At 43.4% G+C, this 21,526-nt stretch overlaps 1 protein-coding gene across 7 annotated transcripts in view; it reads left to right on the top strand.

Annotated features, from left to right (window-relative positions):
- The window catches only part of AUTS2 (activator of transcription and developmental regulator AUTS2), a 792,614-nt gene that overhangs the window by 238,587 nt on the left and 532,501 nt on the right, over nucleotides 1-21,526 (top strand). The window lies entirely within an intron of this gene.

Genomic DNA, 21,526 nt, shown 5'->3' with positions numbered 1-21,526 from the left:
TGGAAGCCCCGTGATTCCCTGCTGCCCTTTGCTTTACATACCTGATATTTTGCGGTTATCCTCTTCTGTGGTGCAGCTTTACTAAAGACACCAACAGTTGAAGTTTCTCATTAATAGGTACTGTAAGAGCGTCTGATCTACTTTGGACGATGCAGTCATTTTGTTTGGCATGGTGATGATTTCAAGCAAATACCATTTTCCTGTTCCGCTTGTCGTCTTCACTTGTTTTCCCAGTACAAATGTCCCTCTGTGAGCCTTGAAAAGATGTATTTTTCCCCTGAAGAAAGGTTTTTGTCCTAGAACCATCAGCTACCCAGGAACCACAAATCAGAGCTGTCTCTGCTGGGCTCTGGGTCCTTGTGTTAATAGTGCATCAGTCCCTTCCTTTCTCTCTCTGGCTTGAGCAGCATCAGATGCATGCTTTTGCCAAACACTCTTACAACCCTGGATCACTGGCTTGTTTAGCAACACCCTTGCAGGCTTTGAGAGAGGAGGGAGTGATGCCACGAGGCAAACAGCCCACCTCTCCTCCTTCCTTCGCGTGAGAGAGGAGAAACTCGTGCAGAAATTCTCACAGGCACAGTGTACACGGTATGTTTGCAGCCAAGTTTCTGTAGTGTTTGTTCCGGAGATTTGCAAGTTTTGCAGAGCAGAAGCAATGCCTCGTGTTTATATGGTATGCAGCATGAAGGGGATTTAAAGCAAAGTGAAATCTCAGCAATGCAGATAGTCACAGGTCCTTCCAACAGGCTTTGGGTGTGAAAGTCCGGTCCTGTCAAAGCAGATGAGCATTTCATTGTGACTTCATGGGGCAAAAACTCCAACAGGAATCTGTTCCGTTTCCCCCTCAGTTACCCCAGCAATGCAGATGTTTGAAATACAACCAAAGGCGTGACTGTGGTGGGGATCTGGATGAAGTGAGGCAGCACCCAAAGCTGCTGAGGACAGCAAGTTTCTCTGAATGCGAGCATGAATCGATTCCTCGCACCTCTTGGGCCCTCTCATACTTTCTCTTCCCCTGTCTCTTTGCTAAGCCACGTGCCAGGAACTCGGGTATTTTTTCGTTTGGTAGCCCCCTGCTCCAGTGTGGCTGCAGGAGCATCTCCGTGGCAGTGCTGTGCAGATGGCTCTGCGTGGTCAGAGGGTGCAAGGAGTCGCTGCTGCGGCAGGAAGCCGAAGGGCCGTACTGCCACCTGGGCAGCGTGCTCCTGCTCTTACCAGTTTACAACATGAGAAGTTGAAAGAGGGAACAGAGAGGATTTGTTTGGGGATTTTTTTTAAAAATTTTTTTTTGCAAGTCACTTGTTTCTATTTACAAGCTCTACCAATATTTTAATTAGGGTAATTACCCTTGGCCAGGTAAGTGTAATGGCCTGCCGCCTCTCTAATGGCTTTTCCTCTGTGATTTCCCTGCTTGGCTTTGGGATGGCACAGTGAGAGCTGGGAGGGGAACAGCAAAAGGTTGGAGCTGGGAGGAGAGAAGAAACTGCTGTATTCAAAGCATAAGGTCCACAGAGGTTATTGTATCCTGCTCACGACTGCCAGGGCTTTTCAAATCATCAAGGAAGCTAATTTATTGCCTTTCTTCCCCCTGATTTTTTTTTTTCTTCAAAGAAACAGTCTCTGTTCACCAGAGATGGACCCTGTTTTAATTTGGGAATATGCATGGACTTCAGAGAAACTGGGCATGGTTGCCCAGTTGGGAAGTTTCCACTCACTATAAAATAATAGGGAAAGTTTTGTTGGGGGACTGATGGGAACTTGTGATGAGACCCTTTGAAAGAGGCTCCAGGAGGAGCAGTTCTCTGTCTGAAAATGTTTCCAGTTTGGGATGGGGTGCGTGTGAAGTAAGGAGCCCAGAAAACAAAGACAGCAAAATCAATAGCCACATTTGTAAAACATGAGCCAGTAACTTTGTGGTAAGATAGTGTTCTGGGTTTTTTTATTCAGATTTTCACCGTTTTATTACGGGTTCAAATGGTTGAAATATGGAATACATATTTCCTGGTTTTTATGTTTTGCTTACAGAGCTTTTCCTGCAGTACATGTTCTGATATTTCTGGTGTGTGACCAAGGCTTGTCTCCTTGTTTGGCTGATCAATAACCAAGCAGATCTCCTGACTAGGAGAAGCCTGTCTCATTCGGGTTCTGATAAATAATCACAAATTGCAAGTTTTTTTATGCTTTGTGTTGGAGGAGCACTTAGCACAGTGCTGTTCTGCTCAGCGGCTGCTGCTCCTCGCTGCCGCTGTAACATGAGTAAAAGATTTTAGTAATTTGGCACTTGGGTTATTAATTCTGGTGGGAACGCAGTGCTTACGTTTGCTCTCTGGATGAAGCAGCATGTGTGAAGTGCACAGGGCAGGGGTCACACCAGCTGTGATATTGCGATCAGTGTCTCGGGCTGATCTAGGGAAGCCACTTCATCTTACAGCGCTGCTTTTTCACCGTCTGAAAGAAAAGCAATAATGAGATTTCCTTCCCGCAGAAAGTGTCCGAAGAACTGCTTGGGAGGAGCGGCAGGTGTAAGTACGTATAATGCGTATTTTAGCATGGCCTGATGCTGGCAGAGCCCTGCACTGCTCTCAGAAGCTCCCTTCAGCCGTGGTGTTTGGGGATTTGTTTCCTCACTGCATTAAAGCAATTAGTGGATATAAGGAATATTGCGGGGTGCGTATATATGCTGTGGAGGGAATCTCATGGAAGCAGGTTGCTCTGCTTCAGGTCTGCCATCCCTCCTCAGCAAGCCAAGTGCTGAGCAATTTCAAGCTGTATAAATAAATCGTTTCTGGGGCTCTGTGCTGTTGGAGGGAAGATACCCCTAAAACATACCTTTGGCAACCCAGGGTGGAAAAGCACAGAAGACCAGCTCTGACTGTAACCGCAGAGGGAATTGTGAGCAGCAGTGTTCGATTTTTATAGTATTATCTCACATTTTCATTTCTAAACCCCATTAAAGTCCTAACTATTTTCCTGAAAACAGCCTTTAAAGTTCTCACTTGATTATTTTTTTACCTCCAAAGATGCTCTTTCTCTCAAACATGTGGTGCTAGCCATGGTGAGAAATTTGGAACAGATGAAAATATCTGTGTATTATCATTTTTTTTACAGTAACTGTGTCTGTAATCTGTGCTATGGACATTTCCAGAAATTGTCTTGCCGCATTGCAGAGTTTTAGAAAGCTCTGCTGAGATTAAATGTTTACAAAGAAATAATTTTAATCTTTGGTGAAAGTGGTGGATTATTTTGGTTAGTTGTTAATATTACTGGTGATAAATTAACAGTATGGGGAGGACTTAAGAATTGCATCTTCTGAACTTCAGCTTTCAGAGATGACAGATCTGGGTTCTGCCTCATTCATAGATTTGGCAAATTGAATTTATCTAAAGAGCGTGAACTCTATTTTTGAAATTTTCCTGCACTGAATACCTTCAAAATAAAGAAAAATGCTCTTTGTATACCTTCATTAGCATGCAGTGTGCCATGACAGATTTATGAAAGACGTCTCACTGCTAGAGTACCCTGGTGCTTTATACCATTTGGTAAATAGCATGATGATGTGCTGGGCACTCAGGTTTCATTCGTGGTCCCATTCGTCATCCTGCTATGTGACTCCGAACAGACTATTTCTCTCCTTTGTCTCAGTTTACCTGTGTATAAAATGCTGGTACCATCTCCTACTGCTATTGTGAAATGTAATTAAGTTAATGCTTGAAAATGCTGTTTAAGTACAAGGTACAGCTGTTATTTGCTAAGGTTTTAAAGTGTGTAAGGAAAAAAAAATCCTTCTTGGTCCACTTCTGTTTGGGGTTTATTTTTGGTTTCTGCCTTTTTCTGTTCTTTTTTTGTCTCCTCCTATAGCCGTTGCAAGAAAGTCAGGAGAATGTGACATTCAGTGAGTGACACCGGAGCTGGTGGAGGCAGGGAGGGGCTGAAGCCTTCAAGTGTAACCAGTGATGCTGGAGATCATTAACACTGCTATTTATAACTATAAAAACTAGGTTTCAAGGGGAAACATCTAGGCTTAGCGTGGCTAATTATACAGCTGTTAACTAATCTAACAGTGATCCTAATTCCACCAAACCTTCGCATTGACATTTTATGGCATTGTGTGAAGCAAGCTAATACAGCGCAGAGCCTGTCAGGTGGAGATGGGCTCAGCTTCCCGGCTCTGCCGGCTGCCTGTCTTCCTCTGCGAATGCAGGATGAGTGGCAGGGGACAGCTAACACCTCCCGCTGCAAACGGTGTCCATCTAAAATACAGCCCCTTCAGAAAGGATAAGGGCACCTGGACTGGAGGTTTTAAGGAAATCTCCAATTACTACTGAAGTCAAAATGACAGAGCAGGGGTTACCGGAGGATTTGACAGCTGCTGAATCCTCACACTGACTCTAGATGCACATACAATGTTTGCATTATTAATTTAATGTCTTTGCACTTTGGTGGTGTTTTCTGGAGAAGTATTGTCTCAAGGATCTGTCTGCGTAAATTTAATGGTAAGATCAATGTCTTTTTTTTCCAATTTAAAAGCATAAAATAGAAAGTGATCTCACTGAAAAAGTCTCATCAGTAAAAGGATCAAATGGATTCATCAGAAGTGTGTGATACACTTTCCTGTCATCTCCCCTGCTCCTTTGTTGAGTCCCTTCTATATGTTTGAAGTTTGAAATCACTGAATTGTGACCTATTTTCTTGTTTATATTGTCTGTTTGCATTTCCCAGTGTTTGCAGGTAAGAGATGCTTGAAGGGAAGACGAAGGGTTGTCCCTCAGGCACCACTGCCTCCTTGCTCCACCAAGAGGCTCAGAAGTAGGCAAACGGGGTCTTAAAGGCCCCGAGTGCATTGAATTATTGTCAGAGAGCTGGTTCTGTACATATTGACCTTATTATAACATTTATAGCTTCAAGGTGAACGCAAAGCAGCAAAGCCTCCAGCAGTCAGGTTTCCATTTGGGAGTGGGAACAGGGGAGTTTGCTTTCTGCACTTGCTGGTTTTACTGTTGTTACTTTTCACGTGTTAACGATTATTTTTAGTTTCTCCTTTCTCCAGTATTATTTCATCTTCACTGAGGATAAGAGGAGGTGGCCCAATGGGACGGGAAAATAGTCTGGGACAGGGCATGGCATATGTGTGAAAAGCTTTCCATGTTTGTTTGCTCGAGTGCATGAAAATGTCTTGTATTTTGGATGTACAGATTTTTATTACTATTATTTTTTACTTTTTTAAAGAAAATGAATTCCATGAAGCACTTGTCATCTCCCCATCTTTGATGGTTTTGCTGCCTTGTTACGTTGGTTTCCGTTCATTCTGCAGGGATTCATTGTCTTCGGTCCATCTGCCAACTGCTCTGCAATCACTGCCCAACAAAAGTACTCAATTTTCCTCCCTTCTTTCCCCTCACCCTTCATCTCAGCCTCCAGAGCTTCCACAAATCAAAGGAAATCTATAGTTTATTTTTAAATTCAGTGCTTATTAAGTAGAAGGGATAGTGTAATGTCATTATGGATGGCATCCTTTAATACTGCAAAGCAGCAGCTGTTGTTAACCTTCTTTGTTCACAGAGCCCCTGGTTGCTTGCAGGCTGCTGGGCAAACAGAATAGCTGTTAGCTACGTCTTGACTTCTTCACTCAAACAAAGCAGAAGCCACCCTTATGAAGCACAAAGCATTTAAGGATCCCATGCATGTTAGTTGGTATTTTGGGAATAAATACAGACCGTCTTGCTAGATGTGCAGCACATTGATCTGAATTTGGGTCTGCTCATTATATTATGGAATGGAGCTATTACTCAACATTGCTTTTTTATCTGCAGTATATCTGCAGATGATACAAATGACAGTCAGCTCATGTCAAAATGGTGAATGCTGCCTCTAATTTCCTTGATTCCTGGTGTGAATACTTCGAGAAGACTACCAGAGAATGTGGAAGCAAGAGGAGGAAGTATCTCACACTCGTATTCTGTCAGATCGCACAGGGAAAAGAAAGCGGTGTGTGCTCTTATTTTCTTTTCCTAGTATTGCCAAAATACACGTGATACCCTCTTTGCTGGAGCAGGTTTTTTGCAAGCCATTTTACACTGTGTGCAGCTGCTTGGGTTTTTAGGTACTTTGCTTTGCTCCCCTGTGTATGCATTCATAGGAGCTAGGAACAATGTATTTGACTAGTTTACCCCCCCCCCCGTTTCCTTCACCCCTTATGTACTTCTCCACCTATAGACTTGTGTTTCCATAAGTACATAGTGAGACATAATTCTGCTTTCTGAACTCTGGGTCTTGACTGTTTTCATGTGTTCCCTATCATAGCTTTCCTCATCAGCAGGATGCTCATCAGCATGTCATTGCAACCTCGTGACTATGCTTCTGTTCCCTGATTGTTTGAGCCCAAATCCACAATCCAAATCCAATGCCTCATTTTGAGGCAGCTGTCCAAGTCTTCTAGGGAATATGTTACAGTTTTCCCAGAGGAAAAGTACTCACAAGAAAATCTGAATGGCACAGATTTTGCACAATACTTCAGCAAGTAAATCCCCATGCCCTGTTCTGGTCCATTGGGAGCCACGGCTCAAGCTGCCTGGAGCGGAGGTATATGTTAACTTACTTTCCTAATGCAAACAGGAGTCTGAGAGATCTCCCTCGTATTCTTCTTGTAGTGCATGCTGAGGTAATGAAACTGATCCATCTGGCCTCATCCTGCTTTTCTAGACCATGTATCTTCTTTAGGAGATCCAACTGCTTATACTGGGAAGAGCAATCTTGTGTCTTCATCCGCTCCCCATGCGTGACGGCAGGGAGTGCAAGGACCGGAAATCAGGCTCTGAGCAACTCTGGTCCTAAAGGTGCTTATTCCGTTTTTGCTGTAAATGGAAACCAAAATGGTGATTCACCAACTATTTGTAGAGACCATTTAGACAATGTGAAAACTGTGATTGAAGATCCATTAATTTGAAAGCCTGTATGCATATTCTGTTTTTTCATTCTCCACTGCGTCCTGGGATGTCAGGGGGAGTAACCTGTGCCAGGTTAATAGGAATCTCCCGCTGCCTGACATAATGCTTTGCTGTAGAGTTGCTATCTGAGCATTTCGGAGCATGGTGCAAACATTAATGGTCGAAGCAGTCGACAATTGAATAAAATAGAATAAAAGCAGGGTCTTAAAGCTGGGGAAACTTAGGCTTGACCATGACAAATAAGTTTCTTGAATCCCAGTCTGTTTTCTACTAGAGTAGCTTTGCTCGACCTGAGGTCTCTTAAGATGACAAAGGGGCTCCACAAAACAACTGGTTAAAAAAAAAAAAGGTATAAACACCCCCCTCCCTGTGCACTCAGACACATTCCTGAAGAAGTGTAGCTATGTGCCTTTGCTTGCTGCTGGTGCCTAATTAAAATATACAAAATTATAAGACTAAGGTTGGTGTTTTGTAAAACAATATGGTTCTGTTTGAAGAAACAATAGATGCTCCAGTAGCAGCCTTTTCTTCCCAGCTGGGGGTGCAAAACAGAATATAATATGGATTAGGATTTTTTTTTTCCCTGCCAGAACAGCTTGGTCCTTCAGTGGAAAAAAGGTGGAGAAGCATTGACTTAGACTATCTTTCCTATCTGGCTAAAACCCAGCAGTGCGTAATTGTATAAAAATGAGAGCTAAAAGGAGGAAATGATAGCAGAAAAGGCTTTTGTTTTCTTAAATTTAGCTTTAAAGTTAGTGTCCAGTAATTCACCTTGCTGGTTTTTTGTATTCAGCTGTAGCTCTGCACTCCTGCTGGATAACCTGTAAGAGGGCTTGTTGCTTCTTTCTTAATTTAAAGGGAGCTCTAATTCAGTAATTTTCATACTGGACTTCACCACAGATAACTGGTAGAATTCATTTGACTTCTTGGCTGGTTTAATACAATATGTGCTGTGGATCAAGTGTGTAGACGTGCCCAAAATATGTCACCCTTAACAAAGAGCCTGATTATCGAAACCCAATTGCTTTATGAATTTGCACGAAGTTGCGTGTCATGCAGCCCAAGCTTACACATACTGCAGTTTCTCTTTCTTGTATTTTCCTTGGAAAATGTGACCGGCAAGTGGTAATACTGTTGAATGCTGCTTTTATTAGCAGCAGCTTATGCGGGGATGTTGCCCCGTCACTTTGGGTCATCTATTCCATGCGCTTTGCAACAGTGTTGAAGCCAATGAATAAAAACATTCAGGGGGGAACAAGAGTCATTTGTAAGGAGCTATTTGCCTGCCTGCTTTTCAAGGCTGGGTGGCTGAAGAAGACTCTAATGCCAGTAGCGATGTTGAAACACATCAGTCCTTTTTCTGAATTTTTTTTTTCTGGATCTGCATGTGTTCTGTTATGGAAAAATAATAGACAGCAAAGCTTGCTGTTGCATTGACTGTCCTGGGTAGGAGATAGGAACTACTAAGGGTTTTTTTTAATATCCATCAGAAATAGTGCACAAGAATAAAACCTACAACTGAAGGGTTGGTATTTGCTTTGCTGCAATAAAAAAGTAGTTTAGTTTCTTGGCACAGAGTTTGTGAAGGTGTGGAGGAGTACAGTCTTGAAGGACTGCAGCTTTCAAGGCTTCTACACTTGCAGAGACAGCGCATATGAGAAGCAAAGCTCAAAAGATATTTTAAGAGTTGTAGTTATTGTAGGGTCTGGCTTACCCAAAAACCTGATTCTGATACCTCCCAAAGCCATTCACAAATCAAGCTAGATGTTGTTGAATTTCAGCAATGGGGAGAATTTAGGAAATTCTGGAGATTAGCAGCAAGTCCAGCAGTGTGGCTCACCAAGGATGGGAAGAATCATGTTTCCATTTCTTACTTTCACTGAGAGATATTTGAGTCCTAGCGCTGAGCATTTGGGCATCATGCCTTCAGAGGATGGTGTAGCTGTTTGCCTAGTAGCTTATTATTTGTGTAGTGTACTTTGTGTCTTGTCTAAACGGCATTGAGGAGATTTGAGGAGATGACATGGAGGAGGGTGCTCTTTGGGAGACCAAAACCAGGAGAGAGGATGCTGTCTGTCCCACTCTCCTGTCTGCAAGGATGTGTTGGGGGTGGGGGGTGTGGCAACCTGTGTGTTGGAGACCCAGGTAAACTAATTTCTCTCTTTAGGGGCTTGCAAACCAGTTTTTTCAAGAAATGTGGCCATCCCTTTAGTCAGGAGTGATCTCAGTCTTCTCTGTCGATGCTGTTTAAATTCCATACTAGCTAAACATGAACTAAATAGCTAAACATGAACTGGAGCATGGGAGTAGGTGTTGGGTCTACCTGGCCGTCACATAGCAGGTTGTATATCAGCAGGGGGGAAGAATCCTGCCTATAGCCCTTGTTACCTGCAACATAGAGCATGATGTTGGGACCGATAAAAGATTACTTGAACCTACACACACTCCGTTGTCCTCAGCATAGCTCTGGCTTCTAATACAGGGCTCAACTGCACTGCAACAGCTGCCAGGGAAAACATGCTCTTAACCCTCTGCAGAGTGCTGCGGGCATCCCTGGGTGATGGCCGTCCGTGCAGCCACGTCCTGTGGGACCCCGCGCCACCGAAGACATCTGGAGGGGACCCTCGGGGTGAAATGGAGCCTTGTGAGCTACAGTTGAGAGCCAAAACAGCATTTCATAGCCGTGCGGGAGGACAGGCAGCGACTTACTGACTCCAGTCCAAACAGCTGAGTTTGTGCCTGTCCATACTTCCCCTGTTAACTCGGCAGCAAATGGCACAAAGTCCCCTTTTGACCGGTGTCAGTGATGTTTGGTGTTGGCTTTCTCAGATGTATGTCTCTGGAGTCGTTATTTAATCCTCTTTCCATTCGACAACAGGCAGTTTGGTGCCTCGTGGCAGTTCGGTGTTGGGCTGTGCCCTGTATCTCAGCAGTGTATTCTACATTGGCATAGAGAAGGATCCTGATCTAATAATTCATATATTATTCAGTACCCTGAGGTTTAGGGATTAGCCAGGTTATGCAAAAACTCCCCCCCCCCCCCTGCCCCGAGACTGATTTGCATATTAACTTTCTTGTGCATTACTGATTTGGTTCTGGTGAACTTCATCCTGTTGCTAGGAGGGATAAGCTGTGAGACACTGAAGAATGATTCAAAACGCCTCCAGACGCAGGAAGTTAATACTGCTCTGGTTTGTATTTGGACAGCTGTCTTGTAATTTAAAAAGACTAGGCACTCTAGAAACTCTTGAAGCTTTTCCTTCAAGAAAACTCTAGGTGAGTTTTCTTTTAAACTGTATTTTAAAGCCCGAATAGCGTGTCTGGTTTCAAATGGCAAGGTCCTCCATTGCAACGGGAATTGCAGACCTGCACCTGGAAGGTGCTTTTAGCAGATCTTTCTCTGGAATAGAAATGCATTGGAGAAATTCCATTATCTTATTTATAAGTGGGAATAGGAGTAATTGAGTCAGTGTGTAGAGGAAATACGTTTCCTTTCCAAGCAAACTGTGACTTTATCTAGAAGCTTTCTTCTGTCTTCTTCAATTAATACGAAAAGGCTTCGCTGCTTATAAGTGTTGGTTACATTTGGTGCACAGCAAATTTTGCCTTTAAAGGGATTCTTTTAGTCAGCTGTCACCTAATTCCTTTAGATCATGTTTATGTAAGAAGGACATGCTATTTTTAGAAACTTAATGTAGATATCAGTATGCTGGGAGATGAGAGTGTGCTTGAAGAGAAGGATCTACCAGCAAATTCACTTCACAGCGTAAACAGGGTGTTTTTGTGTGGTGCGTCCTGGGAATACTGCAAGCAAAAGCACTACCCTAGGCAGGGTGGAGAATTTGTCCACCTGGTGCTTCTCCGACCCTCCAGCCCCTTTAAACATGTGTTTTTGCACATATACAGCTGTTGGCATCCTACAGAAATTGCAAGATCCTGGTGCTCAAAATTATAAGAGTAATTTGTTTTTGGAAAAGAAAAAAGAAAAGAAAAAAAAAGAAATTTTAACAATTTTGGATTCTCTTTTTTATGGATTTTGAACTCTTACTAGGCTCTCAGACTGCCTTTTAAACTTTTCTGCCAGGAGAGCTGAAACATGCTCTCTGTTGTTGAAATGAGAACAAGCATTCTTGTATGCTCGCAGACTCCAGGAGCCTTCCTGGAAGAAAACTACTAAATATTTTCAGGTTTCAGACAAAGAGCAGGAATCATCGACTTGGGAACTGTCTGCTTATATAGTGTTTATGCGTGAGCTACTTAGAGTAGAGATACACCATTTGATTGTCCATGCGTGTGCTGCAGTATACCATCTCAGACGTGTCATCTTATTTATTTGGTAGTATATCTCTAAAGCATAATTTTATAGATAAGGCAGTAAAGGACATCACAGGTGGTATGTACGTAAATGTCTGTGAAACAAATATCTTCCAAATGCACTTGCATGCGTGCGTATGTAAGAACAAAGAAGCTCAGAAAATGTGCTTCATGATTTGGTATATCCCATTCTTTCCCTCCCCTGCAGTTGTATAAGTACTTCTGATGGCAGCTGCTGGATTAGACCCAGAAGCTTAAAAGATTAAAGAAACCACTAAAAGCAGCTAGGAGGAAGTGAAGGATCCATTTGTCTGAAGGTTTGTGTTTTTGTACTGGTGGTTGAGAAGAAAATTGCGAACAGGCTCTGCCCTGCAGCAGAGGACTCGCAGACATCTGGCCGTTGCAGAGGTACGGTGCCTGGTCCAGCCACGCTGGCCGGGGCCTGCGGGCGCAGGAGCAAAAGCTCAGCCTGTGCCTTGGGGCTGGCTTTGTCACGTCCAGGGTGCTGTGGGGTGACAGTGACAGTCCCTGTCCTCTTCCCTCCTTGCTGTTGTAGCCCAGAAGCTGATTTAGTGCTCTGCAACATAGATGTGGAAAGCGTTGGCTGTCTGTGGTTTCTTACTGAGTGAGAGGAAGCTCTGAAATTGAAACACAATGAATGGCTGAATGAGCAACAGGGTTTGCATTTTCACCCTGTATTAAACGGTGCTGCCTGCTGCTGCTTACGTTGTCTGTTAAGCTCTACAGTGAACATTATTTTTCATGAATGTATTTCTTGTCCAGGTGGTTGCAGTCAATGGTAGGTAGAGGTGAGCAGGACACATCTTTCACCAAAGTCAGGATGAAGTCTGATTCTTTTCCCCTATTTCCTTCTTTCCCCCATCCACCCTCCTTAGCCCCAAACCTAAAAGCATCTGTTTCAATAAGTGATTTTTTTATTTTTTTTTAAACACGGTCTTTTGCGATGTAAAACATCTGCTGCTTTCTGGCTGATCCCTAAACACTACTGATGGCGTGTGTAATCAACCCGGGGTCTTGAAGAATGTAAGCCAGTCTTGCCTTTTGTCATTCTAAACAAGCAAGTCTGTGCTGAAAAAAGTATCTGGTGTGGGTGCAAGACAAGACCCTGGACACACAAACTGCATTGCTAGGGTAGGAAGAGTGCTGCTGAGCACGTTAGGATTATTAACATTAATCTAATCTTTCCGTTTGTCAAACAGATTTTTGAGTACATGGAGACAGCTTACCCAGTTCTTAAGACAGTGCTCCCAGATCAGCTTGTAGTTTGTTCTGTAATACCATGTGGATTTGCTGGGATTTTCAAGTAAATACATTATGTATATGGCTTACAGATTGCTTAGGCTGTCTGCATCAATAATTAAAATGAGGGAGGGGACTATTCTGCAGAGTTTCCCCCTTTCTTTTCCTCATCCTTTTTACATGTCTGTTTTTATCTTTCCTCTCCTAGGATCAGGAGGATAAACCTGTAGCAAGGGAGAGTGTGTCAAAGACAGAGATGAACATTTTTCCAGCAGAGATGGGAGCTTGGGGCACATCACTGCAGTGCCAGCTCTCAGCATCAGCCTTGACCTTTGCCATTCTCTTTGCAGACGCTTTGATTCAGACTTGTCAAGACCTGCCAACCTGTTCTCTTCGCTGTTAAAACAAGCACACCTTTTCTACTGAGACAGGACAAAAAACGTTGCTTTTGAGTCTTGTGGCGAACATGATGCTGTGCTGTTTTGTTGCCCAATGTAGAGGGAAAAGGTTTGGTTTGATTTGGTATTGTTGTGGTGGGTGTAACGTTGCCTAGATTGGATGGGGCAAGCTTTTGGGCTTGGTTGTTGTGGGTTTTTTAATGGTACTTTGTTAGATCAAGAGCTTCAATACAAGTTAATACTTAAATTTCAAGTACATCGCAAGAATAACTAATTTCTGTTTTATACTTCTATCCTCGCCTACCTTGGAAAGGTAAACGGTGTGTTGCAGTTGATGTTTCAAAATACACAGTGCCATCCAGATGCAGACAGACTCTTTTCGTGTGATTTTTCTATTGCAGCATTTTTAGTGTCCTGGATATGTTGAACTGAAGTGGGAAGTTATGTCTGGTTAATCGTAAGACTGTCTCTTTCCTGCCTGTGGAATCTCTGCACATCCAGTCTTTAACATCTCTACCTTGAAGTTCGAAATGATAGCCAGTCCTTGCTGGGCATGACACAATCTGTCATGGTTGCAGTCAGCTTCTGTGGTGGGTACAAAGTACAGCAAGACTGTGCAGAGCCTAAGACTTGAATGCTGTTATAAAAAGTGCACTTAAGCTGGGAGAGTGACAGTCCTTTCCACACTGACGTTACCGCCTAAGAACTAGCAAGAGTTACTTGCTTGTATTTACTTCCCAGCTCAATTTAAACTTTACAGAGCATCCAAAGAAACAGAGAAACTGCCAAGGAGGTGTTGATCTGATGAAATGGCTGGATGTCCTTGCTCAGCTTAGCGTATGTGCACAGCAGTCCCGGCTTTGGGCTGAGCTAATTTCCCACCCTGTGTGTGAAGTTCAACATACAGCACTTGCTATCATTGTACGTTGTGGGACTGCTGAAGCTTTTACTGTGGAGATTTTCATACCGTAGCTGGGGAGCATGAGCATTTGGGCAACTTCCAAATGTACGCACCCTGTGCTGTTACAGAATAAGTAAAACCAGTTTCAATTTTGTCACTGCAGATGAAAAATCACACGGCATGCTGTCCTTGGTGTAAAGACGGTTGGGTATTGCATACGCCAATACCTGATAGCTTCCATGTGTTGGGAACCCGGGTGGAAGGTGTTACAGAGGTAGAGCAAACTAAAACTTGTCCAACTTTTTTTTTCCCTCCCCCCCCATATCTGGCTGAAGAACGAGGATGCAGTTCAGTGTCAATAGCCTATGTAATCTTTGACTGCTTTTTGAGACGGCTCATTAGGATGATTTCTTGGCTGGAAACTTTGGAATTGGCCTGAGATCACCAAGTCATGGGCTGTGAAAGAGCCGTTAAATAATAACAACTACCTTATCTCATTACTGACCTGGACCAAGCTCTGCCCGGCAGCCTGGAGAGGAACTGCTGGCACACGGCATTGCCAGCTGCAGTTAAGTGTAGCGTGTGGTGCATAATCTCGGGTACTGTTGTGTTGTGCTGCCTACACCGCTCTCTTCCCAATTTCAGTCTACTTGTTTTAAGGCACTTTATAGTGTACTCTGCCTATGTAAGTTTATCTCTGATTGTGGAATTGCCTGTGGAGATCTGATGCCATCAACAGATTCATTTGTCCACGTCACAGTTTAGGACCTTAGGAGCCAAGTGCCTGTGTTGGCATCGCTCTATCTGTGTTGCTCTCCCTTTTCATGCAAAGGGGCAGTTTTGTGCGTTTCGTATGTATGAAGACAGCAGTTAGGTGCTCTCTGGGAATCCCCAGTGCTCTAAGAAAGGTTTAAGTCTTGATTAAGTTCTCCAAATATACCTGAACTTACAGTGGACACTATAAAAGCAAGCCAACAACTGCTATACACTAACGTAACTGCTTATTTGCAAGAATTTTGCAGCCTGAGTATAAGAAATGCAACAAGTTCTTCCCAGAGTTGCTGGTACTACAGCTCCTCAATGCACAAAGCTGTTCATTTTTCTGTTGTGTGGGTTTTGTGGTGTTGTGGGTTTGTTTTTTTTTTGTTTTGTTTTGTTTTGTGGACAGCCCCTATTTGTAATATTGCTTAGCTCTTCTCAACTGCTTAAAGTTGAGAAGTTTTTAGGCAGGTATTCGTAAGCACTGAGAAAGTGTAATGCCTAATTTGCTACTTTAAGCTCACTACAGTCCAGAGTAATTTTAGCAGCGATACAGTTACTCTGGATAACGTAAGGACTGAGTCCCTCTCCGTGTACAGTGCCTAGCATCGCGCAGTCCTGCTCATGGAATATAAACTCCGGGTGCTGATGCAATACAGATGTTAATCAGAATTTACAGTAGTTGAACTGAGCTGGGATTTAGCCGAAGGAATTGAAACGGAGCATTAATCAAACGCCACAATTACTGAGCCACACATTCTGCATTAAAGTAAACTAATGTGGAGGATGCATTACACCCCTAACATCTCAATATAAAGTAAGCCCTGGCCACGAGTACCTGGTAACAGTAGTCATTAGCCTTTACCTTTGGCCGTCTGAATAAGGGAAAGGGTTATATAGATGTTAGTCTGCTCTCAGAAGGAGGATTTAGGAAAAAAAAAAAAGAGAGAGAGAAAAAAAGCTGGCTCTTCTTAATAAACTAGTGTAATTACAGACCTATTTAAGTGGAGGCATATGATACGTATGTTTGTGACAATTTTCCACAGGGATGGTTCGGCTAGTGCTAAATAACCAGGCTCATTTTCCCATAATGCAAATGTTATTCACAAACTATTACCATAATTGATGCACCGAGCCACTGTAGAGTAAATAATGTGTTGTGTGTGGGAAGCAAACTAGAAGTCAATGAATATTAAAGAACAAAATCTCATTTTTAAAGGGAAACTTCCCAAGAATTAGAATTACTTTGAAAATCAAACGGCAATGCAAGTTCAAATTGACTGGTGTTTTTTTAGTTACGTATACACACACTTGCATAAACATGCGCGCTTACGGGCTGCGGTCTCCAGTCTGGTTCAGTTGGGGTCTTTTTTCTGCTTGGTGAATACAAAGCATCTTCAGACGTGATCGAAGCAGCGTGGTGTATGGGAACTGTTGGGTAATGTCCAGTGTCCTGGGAACTTCCCAGAGAAGTGGGCTATGAACGCACTAGACCTCTTGAAAAGAGGTCTGTCTTTCAACCTCTAGTTGAAAGAAATAAGGACCTTTCAGGGTGTTTTCTGTTGAGTGAAGGGGAGCTGGGACTGGTAACCCCATGTTTGGGGAGATATTGGTTGTTTCTTTGTCTCTGCCTTCCTGAATCATGCTGGCGTACTCACTTCTGTGTAACACAAGAAAAATTTTGAATCATGCAAAAACCATGGCAGGGATCACATTAGGTGTATAGGTTGTTATGCTTGTGATGGCAGAGTGTGAGCGGACTGCCTGGAGGCTGCTGTGGTTGAGATCTGTGACCTGCTGGTGAGCTACACTGCTGGGCACGGCTGCATGGATCTCCCAGCGTATGGGAGGACAAGGCTTTACAGTTACTCCTTCCTTAGTCCTTGATCACTGTCCCTGCGCACAGCCTTATGCCTCGGTGAGTGTTGGGTAGGTTACAGCACTTATTGCTGAGGTGTAACTTACCCTGTATCCGTTGCTGAATGCAGGAGCTATTGGCACTGCAGGCTTATCTGTGCTGGTATGGATTTTTAGAACATTTTGCTGAACAGGACTTGATTTAACTGTGGGCATTAGTGCCCTGCCATCTAATCCCTTTTTATGTTCAAAGGGAACTTGTGTTAGTGCTTAAATGTATATAGTACATTGCATGGAAAAGTTTTTTTTTTTCCATTTGTTGCTTTACTTACCCCCCCCCCCAATATATTGCTCCCTCATCCCTGTGTAAATGAGGGAGGTATATACAGACAACTATGTAATGCAGAGATGTGTTCCAGTAGGATGAAATGATGGAGTGTCACAGAAATCACTGCTTTCTGCATTTGAGAATTGTGTCATTTCAAACACTTTTGAGTACTGGTGTGTTCTCAGAGCTGAACTTTTCTCCAGGTAATAAAATCCTGGTCAAATACCGCTCTAGCTCTAGAAACCAGAAAGCCAGGGAACAAAATGCAGAAGCATTGTGTAGGATTACAAAAGCATCATTTGATCTTTTAATTTCATAAGCCATGTTGTCCAGATGGCAATTATTGTTATCTTTTTAAATTACAGATTATAGCACTGCACCTTCTTTTTCAGAGAGATGAAAAAGACATTTTAAGCAACCGTTGCCTCTCATTGCTAAAGATACCTGCACGTGACTTCCTGGCACAGTTACATATATATCATATAACATCAGTAGCTTTCCTTATTGTAACCTGATATAACTCAATGTGGCAGAAGTAACATATTGTGAGCCATCGTGAGCCTAGCTCTTGTGTGCCAGGCTTATGGGCTGTCCTTCTTCTGTCTCAGTCTGCCTCTTGCAGGTTGTAAACCACTAGCAAATGTCTGTTTCTTGTCCTCTGTGGACTGTATCAAGGTGTCTTTGAACCTTTCAGGCTTCCGCGGTTGTGCCTCCTAGCCATAATTTCACCTAGAAAGCTGAGCACATGCCTGAGCTGGGTTATCGCTCACCATAATTCATTACAAATTGGCACTTTGCTGGGGGAGATATAGTACTTCAAACTGATTTTCTCAAGTTAATCTGTACTCTTTCTCTTTGAATCAGGCAGCCTTATGTACTAGGTTTTATCCTACTCCCAGGGAAAAGCAGCTGTAACACCTGGTAGGTCTTACAACAGGCAAGGAAAATGTTACTTGCACCTCTCAATCATTGCAAAAAAAAATCTTTCCATAAAGTAGGGCTGCTGGGGGGCCACAGGGGTGGCGTTGGTCTCCTGGACCACTTCGTCCTGCATCTCGCCTGTCTGAAATGGTGTCAGTCCTGGGAACTTCAATACACCGGACACAGCATGCAGCTCATTCTGTACCTGCTCTAAGTGGATATTAAAGCATAAGAGCTCTCGGATACTGCCAGCCCTCATTGGGTTCAAACCAGTGACCTCGAGAGTTTCTTTTTAAAACGTGCACAGAAGTACGAATTGACAGCAGCATGTTTATGATGAGATTTTCGGCATCACTCAAGATGAAAGAGCAGATGGTGTTGATGGGAGAGCAGGGTTATAAGGTACAAGACGGGACTGTTATCATGTTAGTAACAAGACAGCAAATCCCACAGTGCTTTCTATTAGCCTGAAAGATGATAGTTCCCTATTGGCCTTCGTGCGAGTCAGAAATGTCTGGTAACACTGGCCCCGGGAGGCTGTGGATGCCTTGTTAGTTCATCGTGTCAGTTCTGAGGCGTAGCCATCAATTTGTTTGGGTTTGGTCATTCTGAGCCCTTTCCTTGCTGTCCACGTCATGGGCAGCCTTTTAGGGTGTAAAGGAGTTTGAAGACAGAGCTGGTGTAATTCTGGGTTACTTCTAAACCAGAAATACTGTTATGGAATATGGGTACTTTGAAGCGAATCTGGTACGTGCAAGTTTAAAGCTTGGGAAGTGCTGGGCCTGTTGGAAGGCAGGCAGACAGAGCTTCAGCACTTGCACTTCATTTAAAGTAATCCATATTACTCTGCAGTTCTCTGAACTTGGGGAAAAACTTTCTTTTAGTTGGCTTGCAGATCCCACAGGCTTTGCTCTCAGCTTCAGTAATCTTCCAGGGATCACTGCTTTGGCTGGTACATTAGGAGCCATTCTGAACTGCGAAAAACATTTCAAAATCCGTTTCATTTATATTCATTCCAGTTTGCCTTTTTATTCTCACAGGCTAATTATAAGAATTGCTGTAAACGTTTTCTGGAGATGGGATCTTCCTATTTATCTAAACTTTGTTTGTGCTTGTTGTTTATGTCCTATTTTTTTCAACATCCCCACACTTCAGTCTGTTGGTTGGGAAGTGTGAAAGCTATTATGGTAATAGGGAGCGAGACGATTTTTCTGCTCTCATAGTGCCAAGGAGATAGGAATGGATGCAGTTAATCTTGGATGTAGTCCCTGCCACAAATACATCATCTTGCTTTAGCCTCCCTGCACATGTAGATGTACGCACAGAGGTTCATTTTGCTTGGGATAAGGGTCAGTGCTCTTTAGCTTACTCCGTCATCAGCGTAGCTTGGCTCCACCATGTGCCTTTGCAAGTGGGTTCTTTGGGGTGTTTATACTCTACAAGGTGAAATAGTGCCTGCTTTGCTCCTTCCCTCTCTCCCACATGGCACCAGGAAAATGTTGGTCTGACTTGACAACACCAGACGGAGGCAAAGAGAAGAAGGGGAGGTATACCCTGCTTTTAGGCGACTCAAAAATCAAATTGGTACTACTCACTGTTTGGTTTGCTTGCATTAGTGTATGATTAGCTTTGTCATGGGGGATAATAGAAATGAACATGGATCGGTATCTAAATATACATTAGGGTGTATTAAAAGGATTAGAACCAATGGTCTGTTAAAAAGGAGGTTATTTCAATTCCTTTGTACACTGTCTCACATTTGAAATGATATATTAGAGTATGAGAAAACCTGCTGAATAAATCAAAAGGTGTTTATTCTGGGAGAATTGCAAATATTCTATCAAAATATGGTTCCCTTTAGGGGAGTATAGAAAGTCAAGACTGGATTTTGGCTGTACAAACTTAGAATCTGCATAGTACGTTATTTCATGTTATCAATGGATGCTTGAAAGAGAAGGTGTGGGATAAGAGAGTTTTGGAGGTTAATGCTACAGCACATTTAGGGATGAATTCCTATCCAAGGTATTGTTTGTCTGGCAGCATGTCCCTAACAAGTGAAGATGAGTTGTCAAAACAGAAGCAAAGCTGGTGTGTGATGCACCATATAGACAATAACTCTATAAAACACGAGACTCAAATTTCAGACAAAGCTCTGGCCCTGCAGGTTTTGAAATAAATGGTGTATTTTGCTCAACTGCAACGATGAATGCAGTGTTGAAAATTAAGCTGTTGTGTACTTCCTGTAAACGTGCAAACCTAAACAGCTCTTAGTATTATAGGAAATAACCAGGTTGTGCTGGTGCTGGTTAGGGGCTGTTTGTGGATGCTAATGTTGGGGGTTTCAACAGCGTGACAAAAAAATGAGCAATCCTGTGGCATGATCGGCTCCTCCCTGCCTGGCTGGGGGACGTGATGGCTGGAAATTCTGCATCTCCGTTCCCCGCGCTGCACTTGTCCTTTGATTACAAAAGGACAGCTCTCGAGGGATGTCGTTGTGCATTTTCCTGAGATAAAATAATAGCTCTGTGTTTTGTGACCCTGGAACTTTAGGTCCTGCCAGATGCTAATGAACCAGTGGAAAACATCCAGGGCCTGGTAATTGCTTTGAGCCACAGCTGTTTGTGCTTGGTACACAGTGTCAAAGCTCTCTTCTTCTTCAGTGGCTGTGCTCTGTGATATTGCCCCAAGGTCCCCTCAGGGACTCCTGGGTCAATGCAGCAAGCAAACTTCCTATAATTGGGTACAAGAGAGCGTGGTGTCCCTGTGGACACCAGCTTGAGGATGAGTCATGCTCTCACCACCTATGTGGTTCACGTTTGGTGTCTGCAGTAAATCCCGGGCAGTGTGTCCTGCTGCAGGGACCGGAGTAACAGCACAGCCCTTGGCAGAGCGGCAGCTAGGAAGGAAGCAAGGCTCTTGCACTGACCTGATGTCATTAAAACATACAGCCGGATCTGTCCTATTTATTCATTTGCTACTTCAAAAAACAGCTTTTTAGGTGCAAAACATAGAAGGTGCTAATAAAAATCAGTGTTTTAATTTTCTTTGGATGAGTGTTCCCTGTAGGAGATCATCCACTGTCGCCTTTGCAAGACACGATTGCTGATGTTTCCATAGACCTGAAAAAGGCTGAGGCATTTTACCACCGTTTTAGCATAGGTTAATTCTCCCACAGACGTGCAGAATTCAAGGGAGAGTGGGAGTACTTTTCTGTGGCATCAGTGGAAAGCCATTTCTGACAGCTGCGGGTCTGGATGGCAGTGATTTGAACCAGCTCGGCTGAGGTTGCATTCAGGGGGGTTAGAAGGGACTTGGTTGCCCTGGTGCCCTGGCTGAGCAGGGGAGGACAGGGATCCAACCGCAGAGCGGGGCTGAGCAGCCTCATCTCCCGCTGCTGCAGCTGGGGATGGACTAGGGCATCTTCCCATGTGCAAAGCCATGTAGGAAGGTTAGAGCCATACCTTCAATTAAATGAGGTCACTGTTTACTGGTCTTTATTGGTATTTGGATCCCTTGTATGAATCTTAGTTTATGAAAAGTTCTAAACACCTGTTGGCAAGTGAATGAGTAGCCAGGCTCTCAAAGTTACAGCTTTCGTATGATGCACTGGCACCATCACCAGTATCGATAGTACTTTTTAGGTGAGAAATACCGACAAACTAGGTTTCAGGATTTGTCTCATTCACTATATATCTCTGTGTGTGCATATAGTAGGAGGTGGTAAGTCAGTGGTACATGTATTTATTCCATCTCACTCTGCCTATGAAAAAGATGCCTAGACCTAGAAAAGGTACAGAGAATGATGAGAAGGATCTGCGGAGACATGTACAGCTTCCCTGCA

Source organism: Ciconia boyciana, chromosome 17 (genome assembly GCF_034638445.1).
Source record: "Ciconia boyciana chromosome 17, ASM3463844v1, whole genome shotgun sequence".
Taxonomy (NCBI): Eukaryota; Metazoa; Chordata; class Aves; order Ciconiiformes; family Ciconiidae; genus Ciconia; species Ciconia boyciana.
The sequence above is the reverse complement of the archived record's forward strand: the minus strand, read 5'-3'. Positions and strand labels throughout refer to the sequence as shown.